This window comes from Rhinatrema bivittatum, chromosome 1 (genome assembly GCF_901001135.1).
Source record: "Rhinatrema bivittatum chromosome 1, aRhiBiv1.1, whole genome shotgun sequence".
Taxonomy (NCBI): Eukaryota; Metazoa; Chordata; class Amphibia; order Gymnophiona; family Rhinatrematidae; genus Rhinatrema; species Rhinatrema bivittatum.
In genome coordinates, this window is record NC_042615.1 from 382954529 (window position 1) to 382976977 (window position 22449).

The 22449-nt window shown below is 44.8% G+C and overlaps 1 protein-coding gene across 1 annotated transcript in view; it reads right to left on the reverse strand.

The window, feature by feature from the left end:
* Positions 1–22449, reverse strand: part of LOC115091127 — a 394241-nt gene that overhangs the window by 180451 nt on the left and 191341 nt on the right. The window lies entirely within an intron of this gene.

Sequence of the window (22449 nt, forward strand, 5' to 3'; positions counted from 1 at the left end):
TAATTTTCCACATCAAGATTTTTAAACATCTAATAATTCATAAAGAATATCATTAGCCTTCTTCAACTACTTGTGCATCTACATTTGTCATCTATCTACATTTGTCGTTTATGTGATGCTTTGCTCAAGTTTGAAAGTATATGTTGAGACAGCAAGTGTTGCTTACCTGTAACAGGTGTTCTCACAGGACAGCAGGATGTTAGTCCTCCCATATGGGTGACATCACAGGATGGAGCCCTGTACAGAAAACTTTTCTGTCAAAGTTTCTACAAAGCTTTGACTGACACTGGCACACTGAGTGCACTGAGCATGCTCAGCCTGCAATTATCCCTGTGAGCCACAGGTGTCTCCCTCAGTCTCATCTTATAGCTAAAAGCGCAAGCGAAACTAAAATAAAAGTAAAAACGTACACAGACCCAACTCCGCGGGGTGGCGGGTGGGTTTTGTGAGGACTAACATCCTGCTGTCCTGTGAGAACACCTGTTACAGGTAAGCAACACTTGCTTTCTCACAGGACAAGCAGGATGGTAGTCCTCACATATGGGTGAGTACCGTGCTGAGGATGCCCAAGTGTGCACCAAATGCACCCAAGACGCGCGAAAGGCGCAATGACGGGGGTGGAATTTGGAACGGAGGGCATCCTGAAACCCTTAACGGATTGGTGGAAGGATGTTGGGTAGTTAAACCGAAAAGAATAAGAGTAGACGGACTGGCCAAACATGGAGCCAGCCGGCTAGTCGTATCTAAGCAATAATGGGCTGCGAAGGTATGGAGAGAACTCCAGGTTGCAGCCTGATAAATATATACAAGCAGCAGCGGCCGAGGGGAAGCAATTAAGGCTGGGACACTGGTTACACACAGTGTTGTAGTGAAATGCCTGCTTGTTGGTAGAAAAGAGATACAGACCATCAATTAGGAGGAATAGGTCTGTTTGCCACGGACATCGACGGTATCGATTGGATCGACTCAAGCAGCAATGGCATCCATGGCATCGATGCCACGGGCACGGGCACTGAAGGATTCGATGTGGGCACCGATGGATTTGATGTTGGCACCAATGGCCACCGATGGAATCAACCTGGCATCCATGCCCATCGATGGAAAATGGAAAGGTCCTGGGCATCAATGGCATCCATAAAATAAAGGATGGCATCGATGGAATGACCCTGGACCCGATGGGAGTGCCCCGGGCGACGGTGGCATCGACCCAGGCATGGATGGCATCGACGAGACAAGGTGAACGTCGATGGCATCCATCCGGGCAATGATGGCACCGATGAAACCCAAGGAAAAATCAGTGCCATGGATGAAAAAACATGAATGGCACTGATAGAAACGATGCAGGGACGATGGCATCAGAGTACTGCGGGGGGAGGGGTACCGATGGCATCTAAGAATCCAGAACGGTCCAAAGGGGGTACCAATGGTAGCGATGGGGCATCGACTGCGCGAGGGTACCGAAGAATCGAAGGACCTGAATCTACAGGTGCCCTGGCGGCAACGGAAACCGTGGAAGTCCCTGTCCCACTAGCGCTAATAACCAGGCAGAGTGTCACAGAGGGACACTCGCAGGCTGTGTGTGGTTAACTGAAAACATAGGGAGAGGGAAGGCCGCAGTCGGTTGGCAGGCCAGTGAGGTGACAGGAACCGATCGAAAAACAGGGCATAGTACTCACCGAGCGTCGAATAAATGTACGCGAAGGGAGACCCGTGTAGGGAAAAAGTGTTCGTGAAGTAAAAGTGTAAGTGTTTCCATTAGGAAAAAGTGTTAGAATTTCTCACAGAGCTCCTAACTGCTATGCTTACTGCAGAGCGGAAAAAAGAAGACTGAGGGAAACTCCTGTGGCTCACAGGGATAATTGCAGGCTGAGCATGCTCAGTGCACTCAGTGTGCCAGTGTCAAAGCTTTGTAGAAACTTTGACAGAAACGTTTTCCGTACAGGGCTCCATCCTGTGATGTCACCCATATGTGAGGACTACCATCCTGCCTGTCCTGTGAGAAAACGAAAAAATCATTGAGAACTCGTATCACTGAACATAAAAGTTGTTTTGCACATCAGTGTTGAAAAGCTCCATTTGTTTCATATTGTTTGGATCACTATCATTCTTTTGGTTCTTTATCTTTTTTCGTTATAGAACAAATAGAGACATATCCAAGATGACATATTGAGATTTAGATGAGACGGAGTGAATAAAAAATGATTTTTTATTTGAAGACATTAGAACCAAAAGGTTTGAATGCAACAATACAATAGAAAAAATTACAAAAAAGGGTTCCATCAGTGATGTTTTTTGTTTATTTTAAAATGATTAGATCAACATGTATTTAAGTTATCACTACTTTATATATTAGATATGGAGTTTTCTTTATCTCATATTGGTATTTGGAGCACTTTTTCTCTAAGATTTCATTTGGGATTTTTTTCAGTAGTCATTTTCTATGCAACATTTTCTATGCAACACCATTAAGATTTTAATAGATTTTTTTCATATAGCAAGTCATGTGACTTGGCCATTTTGAAGATTTTGATTAGTTTCTATGTTGCTAGTGCATTTAAATTTCCCAGCATTACACCTGTGTGCTACTCTGCATAAAGCTATCTGGTAGGCACATAGTTGTGGGAAATGTTTGTTAGAATCATTCTCTAGTTTACAGTAAGAATTGTGTTCTATCATTATTATTATGTTTGTCAAGTTTGATGTTTGGCTCACAATACAATATTTTTTTTGGTATAGAATTAATTAGTCCCTGACGCTGCTGTTGATTGGCAAAATGCTGCCATGTCAAACAGATCAAGATAGTTAAAGCCTTAAGTTTTGGCCTAAAAGCTATGGCTTCAAAAGAACTTAAGAAATTGCTATGCTGGCTCAGACCAAGGGTCCATCAAGCCCAGCATCCTGTTTCCAACAGAGGCCAAAATAGGCCACAAGAACCTGGCAATTACCCAAACACTAGGAAGATCCCATGCTACTGATGCAATTAATAGCACTGGCTTTCCCTAAGTAAACTTGATTAATAGCAGTTAATGGACTTCTCCTCCAAGAACTTATCCAAACCTTTTTTGAACCCAGCTACATTAACTGCACTAACCACATCCTCTGGCAACAAATTCCAGAGCTTAATTGTGCATTGAGTGAAAAGAATTTTCTCCGATTGGTCTTAAATGTGCTACTTGCTAACTTCATGGTGTGCCCCCTAGTCCTTCTATTATCCGAAAGTGTAAATAACCGATTCATATCTACTTGTTCAAGACATCTCATGATCTTAAAGACCTCTATCATATCCCCGTCAGCCGTCTCTTCTCCAAGCTGAACAGCCCTAACCTCTTCAGCCTTTCCTCATAGGGGAGCTGTTCCATCCCCTTTATCATTTTCGTTGCCCTTCTCTGTACCTTCTCCATTGCAACTATATCTTTTTTGAGATGTGGCGACCAGAATTGTACACAATATTCAAGGTGCGGTCTCACCATGGAGCGGTGAGAGGCATTATGACATTTTCCGTTTTATTAACCATTCCCTTCCTAATAATTCCTAACATTCTGTTTGCTTTTTTGACAGCTGCAGCACACTGAGCCGATGATTTTAAAGTATTATCCACTATGATGCCTAGATCTTTTTCCTGGGTGGTAGCTCCTAATATGGAACCTAACATCGTGCAACTACAGCAAGGGCTGTTTTTCCCTATATGCAACACCTTGCACTTATCCACATTAAATTTCATCTGCCATTTGGATGCTTGTGATTTAACTACTCTGAATCATGTTGTCTCATCCGCAAATTTGATAACTTCACTCGTCGTATTCCTTTCCAGATTATTTATATACTGTATTTTTCGCTCCATAAGACGCACTTTTTTTCCCCAAAAGTTGGGGGAAAATGTCTGTGCGTCTTATGGAGCGAATATAAAAATGTTTTTAAATTAACTACACCCCCCCACCCTCCTGACCCCCCCAAGACTTGCCAAAAGTCCCTAGTGGTCCAGCGGGGGCCCTGGGAGTGATCTCCCCCTCTCGGGTATTCGGCTGCCAGTAATCAAAATGGCACCGGTGGCCCTTTGCCCTTACCATGTAACAGGGGCTACTGATGCCATTGTCGGCCCCTGTCACATGGTAGGAGCAATGGATGGTCCATGACATTTTTTAAGATGGCGGCACTAAATAGTGTGCTAAACCGGAACAGAGCCGGTTTAGCACACCATTTTTAAAAAATGTTTCCCCTCTGAACCCTAGATGCGTCTTATGGTCAGATGTGTCTTATGGAGTGAAAAATACGGTATATATTGAAAAGCACCGGTCCAAGTACAGAACACTGAGGTACTCCACTATTTACCATTTTCCACCGAGAAAATTGACCATTTAATTCTACTCTCTGTTTCCTGTCTTTTAACCAGTTTGTAATCCACGAAAGGACATCGCCTCCTATTCCATGACTTTTTAGTTTTCTTAGAAACCTCTCATGAGGGACTTTGTCAAATGCCTTCTGAAAATCCAAATACACTACATCTACTGGTTCACCTTTATCCACATGTTTATTAACCCCTTCAAAAAAATGAAGCAGATTTGTTAGACGAGACTTCCCTTGGGTAAATCCATGTTGACTGTCTTCCATTAAACCATGTCTTTCTATATGCTCTACGATTTTGATCTTTAGAATAGTTTCCACTATTTTTCCCAGTACTGAAGTCAGGCTCACTGGTCTATAGTTACCTGTATTGCCCCTGGAGCCCTTTTTAAATATTGGGGTTACATTGGCCACCTTCCAGTCTTCAGGTACAATGGATGATTTTAATGATAGGTTACAAATTTTAACTAATAGATCAGAAATTTCATTTTTGAACTCTTTCAGTATCCTAAGATGCCTACAATCCAGTCCAGGTGATCAGCTATTCTTTAGTTTGTCAATCTGACCTACTACATCTTCCAGGTTCACAGTGATTTGGTTCAGTTCGTCTGACTCATCACCCCTGAAAACCATCTCTGGAACTGGTATCTCCCCAACATCCTCATTAGTAAACACGGAGGCAAAGAATTAATTTAGTCTTTCTGCAATGGCCTTATCTTCCCTGAGAGACCCTTTAACCCTCGGTTATCTAATGGTCCAACCAACTCCCTCACAGGTTTCTTGCTTTGGATACATTTTAAAAAGTTTTTATTATGAGTTTTTGCCTCTATGGCCAACTTCATTTCAAATTCCCTCTTCGCCTGTCTTATCAATGTTTTATACTTAATTTGACAATGCTTACGTTTTATCCTATTTTCTTCAGATGGATCCTTCTGCTGCGCTCAGGGGTAGACACTTGTCCTGGAACAGTAATGGAAGATCTCCTGAAAGGGAACCGGAGGTAATTGCCCCCAGGGGGCGGAGCACTGGAGGAGACAGAGGCTGGGAAGATCTTCACCACTGGAAGCCTGAGGTCCCCCCGGGAGGAGCCCGTAGGGACCCAGGCCGCTTGGACTTAGGTGGGCCTCGCAGGGTCTCTAGAGAGAATGGAAGTCCGAAGTGCCCATGGACACAGGGGGAGCGCGATCGGGTTCAAAACTGGAGGCTGGTTGGAACAAGAAGAACCAGAACAGAGTTGGTGATGACAAGGCGAGGAACAGAGCCAGAATCTGGAGACAAGGTCAGGCAGGCAAAGGTCAAGATCCAGAGGTCAGTCCGAGGAATGGTCAGTAGAGCAGAGATCAGGTACCGGAGGTCAGACGAGGTCAAAGGCAGGCTGAGGTCTTTGATGCAGGCGGCAGGCAGACAGGCACACTCAACAGAACAACAATCATCGCAATCAAACGTCCAACAACCCATCACTTCCACAACAGCACTCGAAGCTTTTGAACCCACATCCTCATTAGAAATAGAGAATATCCTCAAGAAGATAAAACCATCCTCTCATCCATTAGACCATATTCCTTCAAACATACTGAGTATGATCACCAACACCATAGCTAAACCTATAGCAGACATCATTAACTGCTCCCTCACCCAAGGCCTAGTCCCTAACCAACTTAAGTTGGCCATGCTCAAACCGCTCCTCAAAAAACCCAACCTCCCTACTTCAGACCCAGCTAACTTCAGACCCATAGCAAACCTTCCTATGATTGCCAAAATCATGGAGAAAGTTGTTAACAGGCAACTCACTGAATTTCTAGATGAAAATAACATCCTCACCTCAAACCAATTCGGATTTCGTAAGACCATGAACACCGAATCGCTATTAACCTCATTATCAGACACTATTATCTTTAATCTAGAAAAAGGCCAACCTTGCCTCCTCGCTCTCCTGGATCTCTCATCAGCGTTTGATACCGTAAACCACTCCTGCCTCCTGCAACGCCTAATGGACATCGGCATTACAGGAGCAGCTTTCAACTGGTTCAAATCGTTTTTGGAGAACAGATCATACAAGGTCAAGATAAATAACATAGAGTCTCACACCATCGAATCCAAGAGGGGGGTACCACAAGGATCATCACTCTCTCCGACCCTCTTCAATATTTATCTTCTCCTGCTCTGTCAACTACTCACCAACCTCAAGCTTAGACATTTCCTATACGCGGATGACATACAAATCCTCATCCCTATAGAAGACTCACTACTCAAAGCCATGTCACACTGGAATAAATGTCTGTCAGCTATCACAACCTACTCACCAGCCTCAACCTGGTTTTAAACACAAACAAAACCGAAATCCTCATTATAGCACCGGAAAACTATGCCTCACCCACACCACCTAACGCTAGCCAACGTCAGGATACCTCCGAGTCATCATAGACAGCAGATTCAGCCTCAACAAATTTGTTAATAACACAACAAAAGAATGTTTTTTTAAACTTCAAACCTTAAAGAAACTAAAGCCACTCCTCCTATATAGAGATTTCCGCATGGTACTACAAGCTATCATACTCCCAAAACTGGACTACTGTAACGCTCTCCTCATAGGCTTACCAGCATGCACCACAAAACCACTTCAGATGGTCCTAAATGCCTCGGCAAGAATTCTCTCAAATGCCAAGAAAAGAGATCATATCACCCCAATCCTTCATCATCTCCACTGGCTTCCGATTAAATACAGGATCCAATTCAAGTCCCTGATGATGATACATAAGGCCTTATACAACATAGCTCCTCTCAACTTAACGTTTCAAATTCAGCTACATACATCCACGAAACCAACTAGAAGCGCGTATCAGAACAGACTAATCACCCAACCGGCGAAATCCTCTCTGAGGAAACGTGCACTATCTACAGCGGGCCCTTCGCTCTGGAACTCGCTTCCTCCAGACCTTCGCCTGGAACCATGCCACGCTACATTTAAAAAGAAACTTAAGACTTGGTTATTCAAACAAGCATTCCCTTACAGTTAGGAGCAGGAAGAATGACTTTACCATGTCTATTTGCACTTTCAAAGCCCCTAGCATATAACTTACCGAGGATATAAATCTTTCGAATTTTACTTCCATATTACCATTTTTAGGATACTTTATATAATCATATATACATATATTCATGTTGACAAACATATCACCAGGCTATCTATTTATTAACTCGCTTGTTTATGAGCTGCTTAGTAAGATACTCTAATTTGTCACTTTCGTTTAACCTCTCAATGTAAATCGCTATATGAAGCAATAGTTTTCTGTTTTCATGTTTAAGTATTTGTTACTTAGTTTTTAACATGTTCAATGTAAACCGCTATATGAAGCGATAATTACCGTTCCTTGTAAACCGGGGTGATATGTATATTATACAGGAACCTCCGGTATATAAATCCTTTAAATAAATAAATAAATAAATAAATAAATAAATAAATAAAACATGCTGAGGTCAGTACCAGTAAGACAGTCCGAGGGTACTACCTGGGTAGACAGACAGACGAACACAGAAACAAGCAGGATACAGGAACTAGGATGCAGGAATGAGTCAGGAACAGAACTGGAACAGAAGGATCCTGGAATGAGACTAGGAACAGGCACGAGCAGGAACAAACGCAGAGGCAATCTTAGAGCAAACCGACCCAATTGCCAAGGCAAGGAAGCATAGCCAGGAACTTCCTTATATTGAGGGTTCAATCAGGGTGCACCGCGGAGCTAAGACCCGCCCTTGGCCCTATATGAGTCCGGGCGGTCGCGCGCGCATAGGGGCGTGTCTAACATGGCAGAGGTTGCCGAACCTCGGCGTGAGGCTGGCGTGCAGTGGAAGGCCCGGCGACCGCTGCCACGGGACGCCGGGGCCTGGCAGGACTGGCAACTACCACGAGGGAGGTCGTCCCGGGACGCACTGTGGAACCATGAAGGTGAGCAGGCCCATGCGCGGGACAGATGCAGGCAGGGCGCGTAACAGTACCCCCCCTTCTAGGCCTCTCCCTACGCGGCTGTGATTTCTCAGGGTACATTCTATGGAAGGTCCTCTGGAGATCCTTATCAAGGATATTTTGGGAAGGTTCCCACGAATTCTCCTCGGCCCCATAACCCTCCCAGGCTAAGAGGTATTCCCACTTGCCTTGGCGTCACTGGACGTTGAGGATCTCTCTTTCCTGGAGAGAAGTTTCAGGTTCTGCAGAGATATGCGGAGCAGGAGGGTCTTTGCGTGAGGGCCAGGAGAGGACCAATAGCTTCAACAGGGACATGTGAAACGAGTTGTGGATACCCAATGAACGAGGTAGCTGGAGTTGATATGAGACAGCTCCCACTCTTCGGATCACAGGAAATGGTCCTATGTATTTCGGAGCCAGACAGTGAGAGGGAAGTCTCAGTCAAATGTGTCGAGCACTCAGCCACACTTTCTGGCCAGGTCGAAAGACTGGAGGGGGTCGTCTATGAAGATCAGAAATGCGCTTGGCGCGTTCAGCAGCTTGCAAAAGTCACTCTTTTACCCGGGTCCACACTTGGCGAATAGTTTGAGCCATGGTTTGAGCCGCTGGAGACGGAACTATCAGAGGAACAGGAAGAGACAGTCGGGGCTGCCGTCTGAAGACTACTGCAAACGGAGATATGTCGGTGGCTTCTGCGACATGAGTGTTGTGCGACAGCTCAGCCCAGGGAAGAAGAACCGACTAATTATTTTGCTGATCATTTACATAGGAGTGTAGGAATGTTTTCAAGGTCCGATTGGTCCTTTCGGCCTGCCCATTGGCCTGGGGATGGTAGGCCGACGTATAGCTCAGGGAAATATCGAACTTTCGACACAAGGAACGCCAATACTTGGCGGCAATCTGTGGTCCCCTATCGAACACAATCTCCGTGGGGAGTCCGTGGAGGTAAAAGATGTTCTTCAGGAAGAGCTTTGCCAGTTCCTGGGCTGAAGGAAGGCCCGGCAAGGGGATAAAGTGACCCATTTTCGAGAAACGGTCGATGACGACCCAAATCACTGTGTTATCCTGGGAAGGAAGTAGATCAGTAATAAAGTCCATCGAAATGCTGGACCATGGCTTGGTAGGTGCTGGGAGAGGCTGAAGCAAGCCCCAAGGCTTCCCTGTTGGTGGTTTTTGCTGGGTGCAAGTGGGACATGAGTCCATGTAGTTTGTGAGTCTTGCACCATAGTAGGCCACCAATAATGCCTTCGCAGCATTTCCAGGGTCCTGGCACGACCAGGGTGGCCTGCCAGTTTGGAGTCTTGGGCCCACTTTAAGAATCGCTCCTGTAGCCAGCGAGGAATGATGGTCTTTCCAACAGGGACTCTTGGTAGTCGCAGCAAGGGAGATACAAGCAGGGTTGATAATGAAGCTAGGAACTTCCGGGACGTCTTCAGGCTCGAATGATCTGGACAGCGCATCAGCGCGCAGGTTCTTGGAACCAGGACGAAAGCACAGGTTAAAGTCAAACCTCTCGAAGAATAAGGCCCACCAGGCCTGATGGGAGTTCAAAAGTTGAGCCTCTTTGAGATGTTCGAGGTTCTTGTGGTCCGTGAACATAGTAAACTTATGTTGTACCCCTTCCAACTAGGCACACCACTCCTGAAGCGCTAGTTTGACCGCAAGGAGTTCACGGTCACCAACGGTGTAACATTGTTCCCTGGGGGAAAACTTATGAGAGTAAAACGAGCAGGGGATTAGCTTGCCCGTGGGAGAGGGTTGAAACAGAACGGCTCCGGCACCGATTGCTGAGGTGTTGACCTCCACAACAAATGGACGTTTGGGATCCGGATGAGAAAGACAGGAGCCAGAGCTGAAGGCTTCTTTAATCCTCTAGAAGGCAGCAACTGCTTTAGGTTTCCAAACTCGGGTTTTGGCCCCTTCTCTAGTCATAGCAATGAGTGGGGCAACTATGGAGGAGTAATTCGCAATGAAGCTCCGGTAATAATTGGTGAAGCCTAGAAAGCGTTGCAACGCTCGAAGGCCTACTGGCTGAGGCCAGTCGCGGATTCCTTGAACTTTTTCCGGGTCCATTGAGAATCCATGATTAGAGATGATGTATCCCAGAAAGGGTAAGCGATTCTGCTCAAACAGACATTTTTCCAGTTTTGTATAGAGATGATTCTCTCTCAAACATTGGAGAACAATGTGGACGTGTTCACGGTGGGATTCTATGTCCTTAGAGAAGATCAGTATGTCGTCGAGGTAAACGACTACTAAATTGTACAGGAGATCTTGGAAGATTTCATTCATGAGGTGTTGAAAGACAGCTAGAGCGTTGCATAGCCCAAAAGGCATTACCAAGTATTCGTAGTGGCCGTCTCTGGTATTAAACGATGTCTTCCAAATGTCATCAGGTTGGATACGTACCAAATTGTGCGCACCTCTCAGGTCCAGCTTAGAAAAGATTCGTGCCCCTTCAAGGTGATCGAACAGTTCGCTAATGGGTAGCGGGTATCGATCCTTATGAGTTATCGCATTGAGACCCCTGTAATCAATACAGGGACGTAGTCCACCATCCTTTTTCTTCACAAGGAAGAACCCCGCTCCTGCGGGGGAATCAGATGAACAGATAAAGCCTTTCTCTAGATTTTCTTTAATATACTCCGACATAGCCTAAATCTCAGGCTGGGACAACGGATAGGTTCTGCCTTTGGGAGGCGTGGTGTCCGGCAGAAGTTCAATAGGACAGTTGAACTTGCGTAATGGAGGCAGGGTATCCGCTTTCTGCTTAGAGAACACATCGCTGAAGTCAGAATACTGCGGAGGTAAACCTGGAAGAGTAACTGATTTCAAGACAAGGTGCAGGCAAGTTTTTTGGCATTTTGGGCCTCACTGTACTAACTGCAGGGATTCTCAATGAAACTGGGGTTCATGGACCTGGAGCTAGGGTAGCCCCAGGATTACCGAATGAATTGAGCATTTTAGGACGTAGGGAGGATATGATAGAGATGTTTAAAATCATGAGAGGTCTAGAACGGGTAGATGTGAATCGGTTATTTACTCTTTCGGATAGTAGAAAGACTAGGGGGCACTCCATGAAGTTAGCATGGGGCACATTTAAAACTAATTGGAGAAAGTCCTTTTTCACTCAACGCACAATTAAACTCTGGAATTTGTTGCCAGAGGATGTGGTTAGTGCAGTTAGTATAGCTGTGTTTAAAAAAGGATTGGATAAGTTCTTGGAGGAGAAGTCCATTACCTGCTATTAAGTTCACTTAGAGAATAGCCACTGCCATTAGCAATGGTAACATGGAATAGACTTAGTTTTTAAAACTCTGCTTTTATTCCCATCTCTGCCTTTATTCCTATCTCTGCCTTTATTCCTATCTCTGCCAGAATTCTCCACCAATTTGTAACTGTTTTAGTTTGATAAGGAATAATTCACAGACACCAATTTAATAATAATTTTTAATAAGCAAATTGGTAAAAGTTGATTTGCTATATCCTTTTTAATGTTTCTTTAGTATACACTTAGAATATACAGTAAAGTATATAATTCCTTATCCAGTTATCTCTAGGGATCTTTTCAGAGATAATGAAATAAACGCAGAGACTTTCCCATTGATATCTATACTTGATTAATATTGTATCAAATACTTACGATGTAAGTTGTAGCTGGCCAGGCTATTGATACTCACAGTGGGGAGGGAATGTAGCACTGTGATACAGGATATCTTCTGGGCATGTGTTTCTCTCTCTCTGCCTCCAAAGCGATGATAAAGTTTTACCCTGTTTTATAATGTCCCAAGTGAAATCCAAGACAAATGTTCTTTTCTGATTGGTCACAAATTGGAGCTCTTTTCCTCAAATATGGTTTTGTACCAGAATAACCAAGTTCTCTTGTCATATATGGTTTTGTGCCAGAATAGCCCCAGCCAACTAAGAATCACTTATTAGCATGGCTCTTCCCTATAGAAACAGTTGTTCTTTTGGGAGTTATTTCTGACCCCAACCAATCAATGACTATAGCAATGACTGTATCCAGGACTTCAGCTCTGGTTGATAGACAGACCCAAATGTAGACTAATTTAACACACTCCAGATGTTGTTGTCACTCTTCCAATGTCCAGCATCTCTGAGAAAAATGCGAAGTCAGCAAAGCTTCAGCCTGTCACTAGTAAGTTTTAGCTGGCTTACTAGTTAAATCCACTGTATCCAATACAATATTAATTCAAATAAGGAAATCAAAGAAATAATCTCCCCATCATCCCACACCAGGTTCTTATGGCCTGGATTGGCCACTGTTGGAAACAGGATGCTGGGCTTGATGGACCCTTGGTCTGACCCAGTATGGCATTTTATGTTCTTATGTTCCTCATGGAGGGTACCTACAGTGAGACGGATAGCCACTGGTGAGTAATGAGACCTGGCAGATGTTCCCCCTGGATAGAGGCAATACAAAGACTCACCTATAGGGGTTGGAGAGGTATTTTCAAGAGTTTGACAAAGTCGTCTGTAATGAAGCTACCACTCGCTCTGGTATCGATGACAGCAGTGGTTGCAAAGGTGTGGGCCTTAACACCCAGGGATACAGGAAGCAAGAGTTGAGGGCCAGAAACAGTTGCGCCCAAGCTCGGGACCCCGCCAGGCTCAGGCGTTGCAGTTTCCCGGACGGCAGGGCAAAACTGCAGACGATATCCAGAAGTGCCACAGTAAAGGCAGAGCCCCTCCTTTCGCCGACGGAGATTTTCATTCGGAGACAATCGCCCACGATTCACCTCCATAGGTTCTACCATGGAGGGAGGTGGTGGTGCAGGAATCTTCGCTGGAGTGCTGGGTGCACTTGTAGGGCATACTGGAGGAGGGTGTGGAGCCTTTACTTCTAGGCATCTTTGCCGGAGGCGATGATCAATCCTCCCGGCAAGGGAGATCAAGTCTTCTAGAGATGTGGGAGTCTCACGAACAGATAGTTCATCTTTCAGAGCACAGGAGAGTCCATCTAGGAAGATGGCTTGCAGACAATCTTCTTGTCACCCTAGTTCTGTGGCCAAGGTCCGAAACTCCACTGTGTATTCGGAGAGGGTCCTTGACCCTTGACGGAGATGGAGTAAGTTATGACTAGTGATAGCCATGCAACCTGGGTCTCCGAAGGTCTGCTTGAAGAGAGCAATGAAGTCAGATAGCTTGGAGAGGACGGGGTCAGAACATTCTCATAAGTGAGAGGCCCATGTCAGAGCCTTCCCTTCCAAACAGGACAGAATGAAGGTGACTTTAGTGATCTCCTTCAAAAACAACAAGGGTTGTAGTGAAAACTGCATAAAGCACTGATTAAGGAAGCCATGACAGGAGCATGGATCCCTATTATACCTGGGGGGTGCAGAAGTGCCAAAGTTGCTTTGGGAAGCATAGTGGCCGAGAAGCCTACCGGGTTGGCCATTCCGGTATCTTGTAATTGAGAGCTTAGTTCTTCTACTGAAGAGGCCAGCGTCTCTAAAGCTTGATGATGTTGTTTCACTGTGGTGGCCAGTCCTGGTAGGGCCCTGGATGCGGGAGACTCCGCCGAGTCCATGGCCTTGGCAGCCTGTTGTGCCCAGGGTTGGACCCTTGTCCTGGGACAGTGATGGAACATCTCCTGAAAGGGAACAGGAGGTAACTGCCCCCAGGGGGCGGAGCACTGGCAGAGACAGAGGCTAGGAAGAGCTTCACCACTGGAAGCCCGAGATCGCCCCGGGAGGAGCCCGTAGGGACCCGGGCCGCTTGGACTTAAGTGGGCCTCGCAGGGTCTCCGGTGAGAATGGAAGTCCAGTGGGTCCACGGACACAGGTGGAGCATGATCAGGTTCAAAACTTGAGGCTGGTTGGAACAAGAAGAACCAGAACAGAGTTGGTGATGACAAGGCGAGGAACAGAGCCAGAATCTGGAGACAAGGTCAGGCAGGCAAAGGGCAAGATCCAGAGGTCAGTCCGAGGAATGGTCAGGTACCGGAGGTCAGACGAGGTCAAAGGCAGGCTGAGGTCTTGAGGCAGGCGGCAGGCAGACAAGTCAGGAACAAGCTGAGGTCAGTACCAGTACGCAGAGGCAATCTTAGAACAAACCGACCCGATTGCCAAGGCAAGGAAGCATAGCCAGGAACTTCCTTATATCGAGGGATCAATCAGGGCGCACAGCGGAGCTAAGACTCGCCCTTGGCCCTACATGAGTCCGGGCGGTCTGCGCACGTGCACATAGGGGCATGGCTAACATGGCAGAGGACGCCGAACCTTGGCATGAGGCCTAGCGCACAGTGGAAGGCCCGACGACGGCCGCCGCAGGACGCCAGGGCCTGGCTGGACTGGCAACTGCAGCGAGGGAGGTCGTCCAGGGACCCGCTGTGGAACCATGAAGGTGAGCAGGCCCGTGTGCGGGACGGCTGCGGGCGGGGCGCGTAACACCTTCTTCCAATTTTTGAAGGATTTTTTTTGGTGAAAATAGCCTCTTTCACCTCACCTTTTAACCATGATGGAAATCGGTTTGCCTTCCTTCCACCTTTCTTTTAGCATAAACAATTTTTTATTGCGTAGTACAGGTAACAAAACAATAAGCGGTCCATCGGATCCACCTTTCTTAATGCATGGAATACATCTGGACTGCGCCTCTAGGATTGTATTTTTAAACAATGTCCATGCCTGTTGAATACTTTTAACCTTTGCAGCTAGACCTTTCAGTTTTTTTCTAACTAGTTTCCTCATTTTATCAAACTTTCCCTTTTGAAAGTTTAGTGTTAGAGCTGTAGATTTACTTATTGTCCCCTTTCCAGTTATTAAATTAAATTTGATCATGTTATGATCACTATTGCCAAGTGGCTCCACCATCGTTGCCTCTCTCACTAAATCCTGCATTCCACTAAGAATTAAATCTAAAATAGCTCTCTCTCTTGTTGGTTCCTGAACCAATTGCTCCATGAAGCAGTCATTTATTACATCCAGGAACTTTATGGCTCTAGCAAGTCCTGATGTTACATTTACCCAGTCAATATTTGGTAAAAATGTTTGGCATGGAACAATTTGGATTTGTGTTTTACTGCTGACATCCAACAAACATCTAATTCTTTTTTGGATATACAAATCGAGATTACAACTGATGGATTTACAACTTCCATTTACAAGAAACTAGTATGTTCAAATACTTATTTACATTTTGAGAGCGCACACCCACGCACCCTAAAGACAAATCTTCGAGTTAGCCAGTTCATTCGGCTTAGAAGACTCTGTACCACCATTGCTGATTTTGAGACCCAGTCCGAAACATTGTTTGAACGTTTTTCCCACCGAGGCTAACCACGCTCTTGCATCCACAAAGCTTATCTGCAAACAAAATTCTCACACCGTGAATGGATTTTTCTTCCCAGATCCAATGAAGAGTCATCGAGATATACATGCATTTTGCCTTTTTCACTGGAAGCCAAATTGATAAATAAATCTATTTTAAAATATTGGCATGTCTTACAAATGCATGACTTCCTTATATTGTTCCATCAATCAAGGTGTGCCGCGGAGCTAGGACCCACCCCTGGCCCTACAAGAGGCCGTGCAGTCCGCGCGCGCATGCGTAGGGGCATGGCCGACACCACTGGAGACGCCGTACTCCTGCGTGAGGCCTGGTGCGCAGTGGAAGGCCCGGCGACTGCCGCCGCGGGACGCCGAGGCTTGGAGGCCAACCCGTGACCTGCAGAGGAGCTGGCAAGGTGAGCAGGCCCGTGTATGGGCCGGACGTGGACGGGGTGCGCAACAGTACCCCCCCTTCTAGGCCTCCCTCTACGTGGCCGTGGCTTGTCAGGATGGGTTCTATGGAAGGATTTAAGTTCTTTGTCAAGAATATTGTGGGAGGTTTCCCATGAATTCTCCTCGGCCCCATAACCCTCCCAGGCTAAGAGGTATTCCCATCTACCTCGACGCCGACAGATGTTGAGGACCTCTCTTACCTGAAGAGATTAATCTGGTTCAGTGGAGATCCGTGAAGGAGAAGGATCTCCACGAGAGGTCCAGGAGAGGACCAAAGGCTTCAACAGTGAGATATGGAATGTGTTATGGATGCCAATGGCACGTGGTAGCTGTAGCTGATACAACACTGCTCCCACTCTTCGAAGCACCGGAAGCGGACCCATGTACTTGGGAGCCAGGCAATGAGAGGGAAGTCTCAATCTTATGTGTCGGGTGCTTAACCACAGCTTCTGACCGTGGGCATCAGAAGTACGCTTAGAGCATTCAGCGGCTTGGGTAAGGCGTTCTTTGACTTGATTCCAGACCTGGCAAATGGGGTGGGCCATGAACTGTGCCGCTGGGGAAGGAACAGTCAGAGGAACTGGAAGTGGCAGCCAAGGTTGTCATCCGAATACCACGGAGAACAGAGATACATCAGTGGCAGCAGTGACGTGGGTATTATGCGACAACTCAGCCCAGGGTAGCAAATCATACCAGTTGTCCTGCTGGTCATTCACGTAGGAATGGAGGAATGTGTTCAAGGTCCGGTTGGTCCTTTCAGCTTGACCATTGGCCTGTGGATGATAGGCAGACGTAAAATTCAAGGCAATATTAAATTTCTTGCATAAGGAGCGCCAGTATCTGGCAGCAAACTGTGGTCCTTGGTCAGATATTATTTTCTTTGGGAGTCCATGGAGACGGAATATGTGATTCAGGAACAACCTGGCTAGTTCTGGGGCCGATGGGAGGCCCAGCAAGGGAATAAAGTGACCCATTTTCGAAAAACGGTCGATGATGTCCCAAATTACGGTATTGTTCTGGGACGGAGGCAGGTCTGTGATGAAGTCCGTTGAGATGCTGGAACATGGCTCGGTAGGTGCTGGAAGCAGCTGGAGTAGGCCCCAAGGCCGTCTGGTAGGTGGCTTCTGTTGGGCGCAGATGGGACAGGAGTCCACATAGTTACGAGAGTCTTGCACCATGTTGAGCCACCAGTAATATCTCCGCAGCATCTCTAGGGTCCTGGTATGACCCGGGTTTCCTGCCAACTTGGAATCATGGGCCCATTTCAAAACTCGTTCACGTAATCTACGTGGAACGACGGTTTTCCCCACTGGAACAGTGGTGGTCACGGCAAGAGATACGCAGGCAGGATCAATGATGTGTCTGGGAACATCAGGAACATCCTCTGGTTCAAAGGATCTTGATAGTGCGTCAGCACAGAGGTTCTTAGGACCTGGGCGATAATGTAGGACAAAATTGAACCGTTCAAAGAAGAGCGCCCATTGGGCTTGTCTAGGATTTAAGAGTTGATCCTCTTTCAGGTGCTCAAGATTCTTATGGTCCGTGAAAATGGTAAATTTATGTTGCGCCCCTTCCAACCAGGGGCGCCACTCTTGGAGCGCCAACTTGACGGTGAGAAGTTCTCGGTCACCCATGGTGTAGTGCTGCTCTGTGGGAGAGAACTTGTGGGAGTGATAACTCTGGTTCAGAACTTTGGCTCATTCAGCCAGTCCCAGAATCCTCAGCGGGCTGATTCACACTGACACTGTTGAAATATAGTGACTTTCTGACCCTCTCAGACTCAAGAATGTGGAAGATCTGGGAAACTTGTATGCTCTGCAAAGCCTATAATTAAAGGCCAGGTGGACATCAATGGCAATATTTACAGCATAATACAAGAAAGCTTGGTTCTCACGACAAGCTTGTGGTTCACAGATGTCTATCTCAACTGCAGGAGCCAGGTGAATGAAAATTACCTGAGGTTACAGCTTTAATTAAAGTCCTGGCACGAGCAACAGAATTCAGGCCTACTGTCTATTCAGAACACAGACCTACTACCTATTTACACAACACAGAAGATCAAAAGGAGATCAGAAGAAACAAAGTGCATCAAAGCCATGTTGATAAAGGAACTTTTATGGTGGGAGGGTGTTGTCAGGAAAGACAAGTATAGAGTATGATTTTGACAAATGAGTGAAGGATTTTCTCACAAGCATGTTCTATGTATGTGTTTAACTATAAAAGAAGGATTACTTCCTGCATTCAAGGAGATGCTGGTCATTTTGAAAGACAAAGGGCACCCAGTATACAGCATCTCCCAAGAACACTTTTTAATGCCAAATAAAATTTACTTTATACCGTTTACTGAGTCTAAGTGTTCTTGTGTGCCTGGCCCTGTGTACAGAAATTATGTACATTTTTGGCGCCCAACGTGGGGCCAAATAACTGTTGTTATTATTATTATTAATATTCTTTGCTGTAGTGTTACTTTTGGTGGACAAAAGTACACTAGGTTCTCAGACATTTAATTTGGCTTTCCGTCCGAAGATAGTGTTGCCCAGGTAGACTGGAGGTTATCCCGGAGGATATTTGAGTTCAGAGAAGAAGCTTAATGAAGTTTTTGTGCGGCCGCTGGTTCCAGTTATGAAAATAGGTAAACAACAAAAAAAAAAATTAATTTTCAAAAGACATCTGTAAGTATAAAATTTGTATTATCTGTATTATTTGCGTGTTTGTGTGCACATGTATAGTGATTGTATGTTCAACCTTCCTCAGGTATTTTGTTTCAGTTAGGTTTTTTTTTTTTTCTCTCTTCTTTCTGACTGTTTTTTTCCCTTCAGTCCTCTCTGCTACCTTACAAATCTTTGTATTCTCATTGATTTTCGATGAATGGTCTGATGCTAACTCAATTCTTTTTAGTTTAACATCATTGGAAGTCAATCCTTTTATATCTTTTGAAAAATCTATATTAAAACTAGCAGAAAATAATAAAATAAAAAAAAAACAGGAGAGAGAGGGGTCTAAGCTATATATTTTTTGCAATAGTGTGGGTTAAGTAGATTGTGGTATAGGGGTGCCATCTAGTGGACGATATGCAAATTCCGTTAGAGTTAGTTATACATGTTAATCCCCTTAATGTTAAAGACATTAAGGAATACCATCGTAAATGGATGAAGCCATCTAAAGAATATTCCGATTTTGTGTGGCCACAACATGGCTCATTACAATCTTCTGTGCTGTTAAATTTGCTTAAATATATTAGAGATTCAAAGAAAGGGAAATCGTTAGATAAGCATTTGCAGATATTTGATTTATGGTATAGGCAGAGAGATTCTGTTAGTACAGACACTGAGGGGGATAAGAGGTCACCAGTGTATGCACCGGAGAATCCCATGCTCCATGCCTCTAGTTATTCAGGATTATACCCAGCATTGCCACAGGTTAATTTAGGGCATTTTCCATTATATACTATGCCTAAAGAATTAGGACCTGTCAATCCAAAAGATGTAGCCCCAGGTTATAAACCATTGCAGTTAGATCCTCTCCCAGTGACTCCATTATCAGTTATTGATAATTCAGGAGAGGGTATGTCTGGGCAATCTCAGTCCCCCAGTGCTTTTGCTGCTGCTAAGCCAGAAGTGGTTTCCCCTGCTTCTGTGTTAGAGGAAGCACCGGTGATAGTGCAGCCAGCAGAGGTATTTGTCCCTCCTCAGGTAGAATTACAGGAAGGATGGCAGGAGATGACTTGCATTTTGAAGGGGTTAATGCATCCATCTAACACTGTGCAATCAGGTTTAACTGTAGATGAGTTAAGAAAAAGGTTTGGAGAAGTGCTTACAATATCTGAAAGCGTAGAGAAAACAGGGGACAGTGATATTATTGTGGAGGGAGAGGATAAAAGCGTAAGGGAAAAGGTTAAAGCCAAACAAGACAAGCTAGGAAAGTATTTTACTAGACAACAGCCACCCAGAAAATGTAAGACTCACGGATGTGTAATTATACACGAAGGGAAGGATGAAGAGACAGCTTGTAGAGATGAAAACGGGGGTCTGATTATGGTAGTCCAGAGTGTGTGTAAACAGACACCAAAAGAAATAGTGGCTGAGAAAGAAGCTAGTCGCTATTATGTGGATTTATGGGTGGATAGGTTATCTAGATGGACTGAGGACAGGAGAGGAGATATGTCCCCGTATCCAAAACAGGGTTCTTTATCTTCCAGAGATATGAATGTAGCCCGCCAGTGTATTAGAGGTCCTTATGGGGATCCTGAGTGGGATGATCAATATATGAATGCTGGTTTAATGATATGGGAGAAATATGAAAAGCAAGCAGGGGCTGAAGCTACACAGTATCCCCTGTTGTTAGGGAGACCTAATGAGAGAGGGCAGGTTCTCCCTCGGTACACACCATGGCAATTTACTGATCTGACTAATTTAATCCTGCAATTGCCGCCGTTAACCAAGGGTGCAGGGGCATGGATTCGTGATTTTGAAAAATTAACTAGTGGATTGACATTAGCCATTGGAGATATAAAAGCATTATTAGCTAGACTGCCTGGAATTGATGTAGATGCATTGTTTAGACAGGGTAGAATGAGGGAAATTACATTAGCTAATTCAGAATATGATGGTAATCCTTTTAATAATTTTCGTCAGAATGTCTGGGAAGCTTTAAGGCAAAACTTCCCTACACAAAGAGATTTATCAACTCTTATGTCACGTGTATGGGATGGGACAACTGATATCAGACTGCATGTGCAAACAATGCAGGAAGACTGGTTTAGGCAGATGGAACAGCCATTTGATCAGCTCGGAATGTTACCTCTGTTTTTTCAAGCTTTAAGGAAAACTTTACCTAAAAGTGTACAACAAAAATTAGATCTTGAAGTAGGTTTAGAAAGCAAATTATGGCCAGAAATGTTCCTCAATATATGCCATTATGGGGATTTGTATATTAGGGAGAAAAATAAGGGGACGGATGATTTGACTAAAATTCAAACTAAGTTGTGCTCTCTTCAGGTTGAACAGCTGAAAAAACAAAAAGAGGAAGAGACAAATAAGGTGTTTGGGACAGAAGGAGTTAAAGCATGTGCAGATAAAGAATTGGTGTCAGAAGTACAACATGGGCAGGATGGGTGTAATGTAGGTTGCCCCCAGATTCACCCACAGAATTATTCCCAGAATCAAATGATAGGTGCAGTAATTACAGCTAGAGGAAATAACATCCGTGGTAGAGGGATGTTGCGAGGCAGAAGAGGGACAGGTGGACGAGGAATGTACGGGAGTCCATCACAAGGAGCTGGGATTGGACCTGATAGAAGAGCAGGTATAGACTGCTGGTTCTGTGGTAAATTTGGGCATTATGCATATGAATGTAGAGTCAATCCTGATAATAACAGTACTGGTAATAGAGGGAGACAAGGAGGATTCCCTCACTGGGATCCTGCAAATGAGATTCAAAGGTATAGAGCAGAAAATGGGTATAATCAATGACTTTTAGGGGTGGTGCAAATTAGGGCAGGAACAGCAGATCCCATGTTGACAATACATATAAATAAACAACCGTATACTTTTTTATTGGATTCAGGAGCAACCAAATCTGTGATCACCAGACTTCCTGAGGGAGTTGCATTGTCAGATGAAACTATCTGTACAATAGGATTTAATGGACAGGATAAGTTAGTACAGAGAACGGAAAAAACTAGTGTGCAGTTAGAAGGAAAAGAAGTGATGAGTCAATTTTTGTATGCTCCAGAATGTCCAGTAAATTTACTAGGAAGGGATTTGTTACAAGCCTTAGAAATAGAACTCTCATTTGCACCAAACTCCTCAGCACTACATTTAGTAAGACAGTTTGTTAATATAACACACAGAAAGGACCAATTTCCTAATGTGCCTGAGACAGTGTGGGCAACTGAGAATGATCCGTATGGTAAAGTGCAGAGTATAGATTCTGTGGAAATTCAATTAAAGGCAGGTTATACGGGCCCTAAGCGTAGTCAGTACCCTTTATCTAGAGAAGCACAAGAAGGAATTAAACCAGAAATTGCATCTCTTCTGAAACATGGGATAATAGAGTCTAGTGGTTCGCCATTTAATACCCCGTTGTTCCCAATTTTGAAACCTTCAGGGAAATGGAGATTAGTGCAAGATTTACGTGCACTTAATGAAATGGTAGTGGTAGAATATCCTAATGTTACAAATCCAGCAACTATTTTACAAACTGAGCCATTAGGAAAGTGGTACACTGTTTTAGATTTGGCAAATGCATATTATTGTGTGCCTCTTGCTTGGCAAAGTAGGGAGTTAACTGCTTTCCAATATGATAAGCAGAGTTATCAGTGGGCTAGATTACTGCAAGGGTATGTAGAAAGTCCGTCTATTTTTTCTAAAATTCTGTCTAAAGATCTTCAGGCAGTACGTG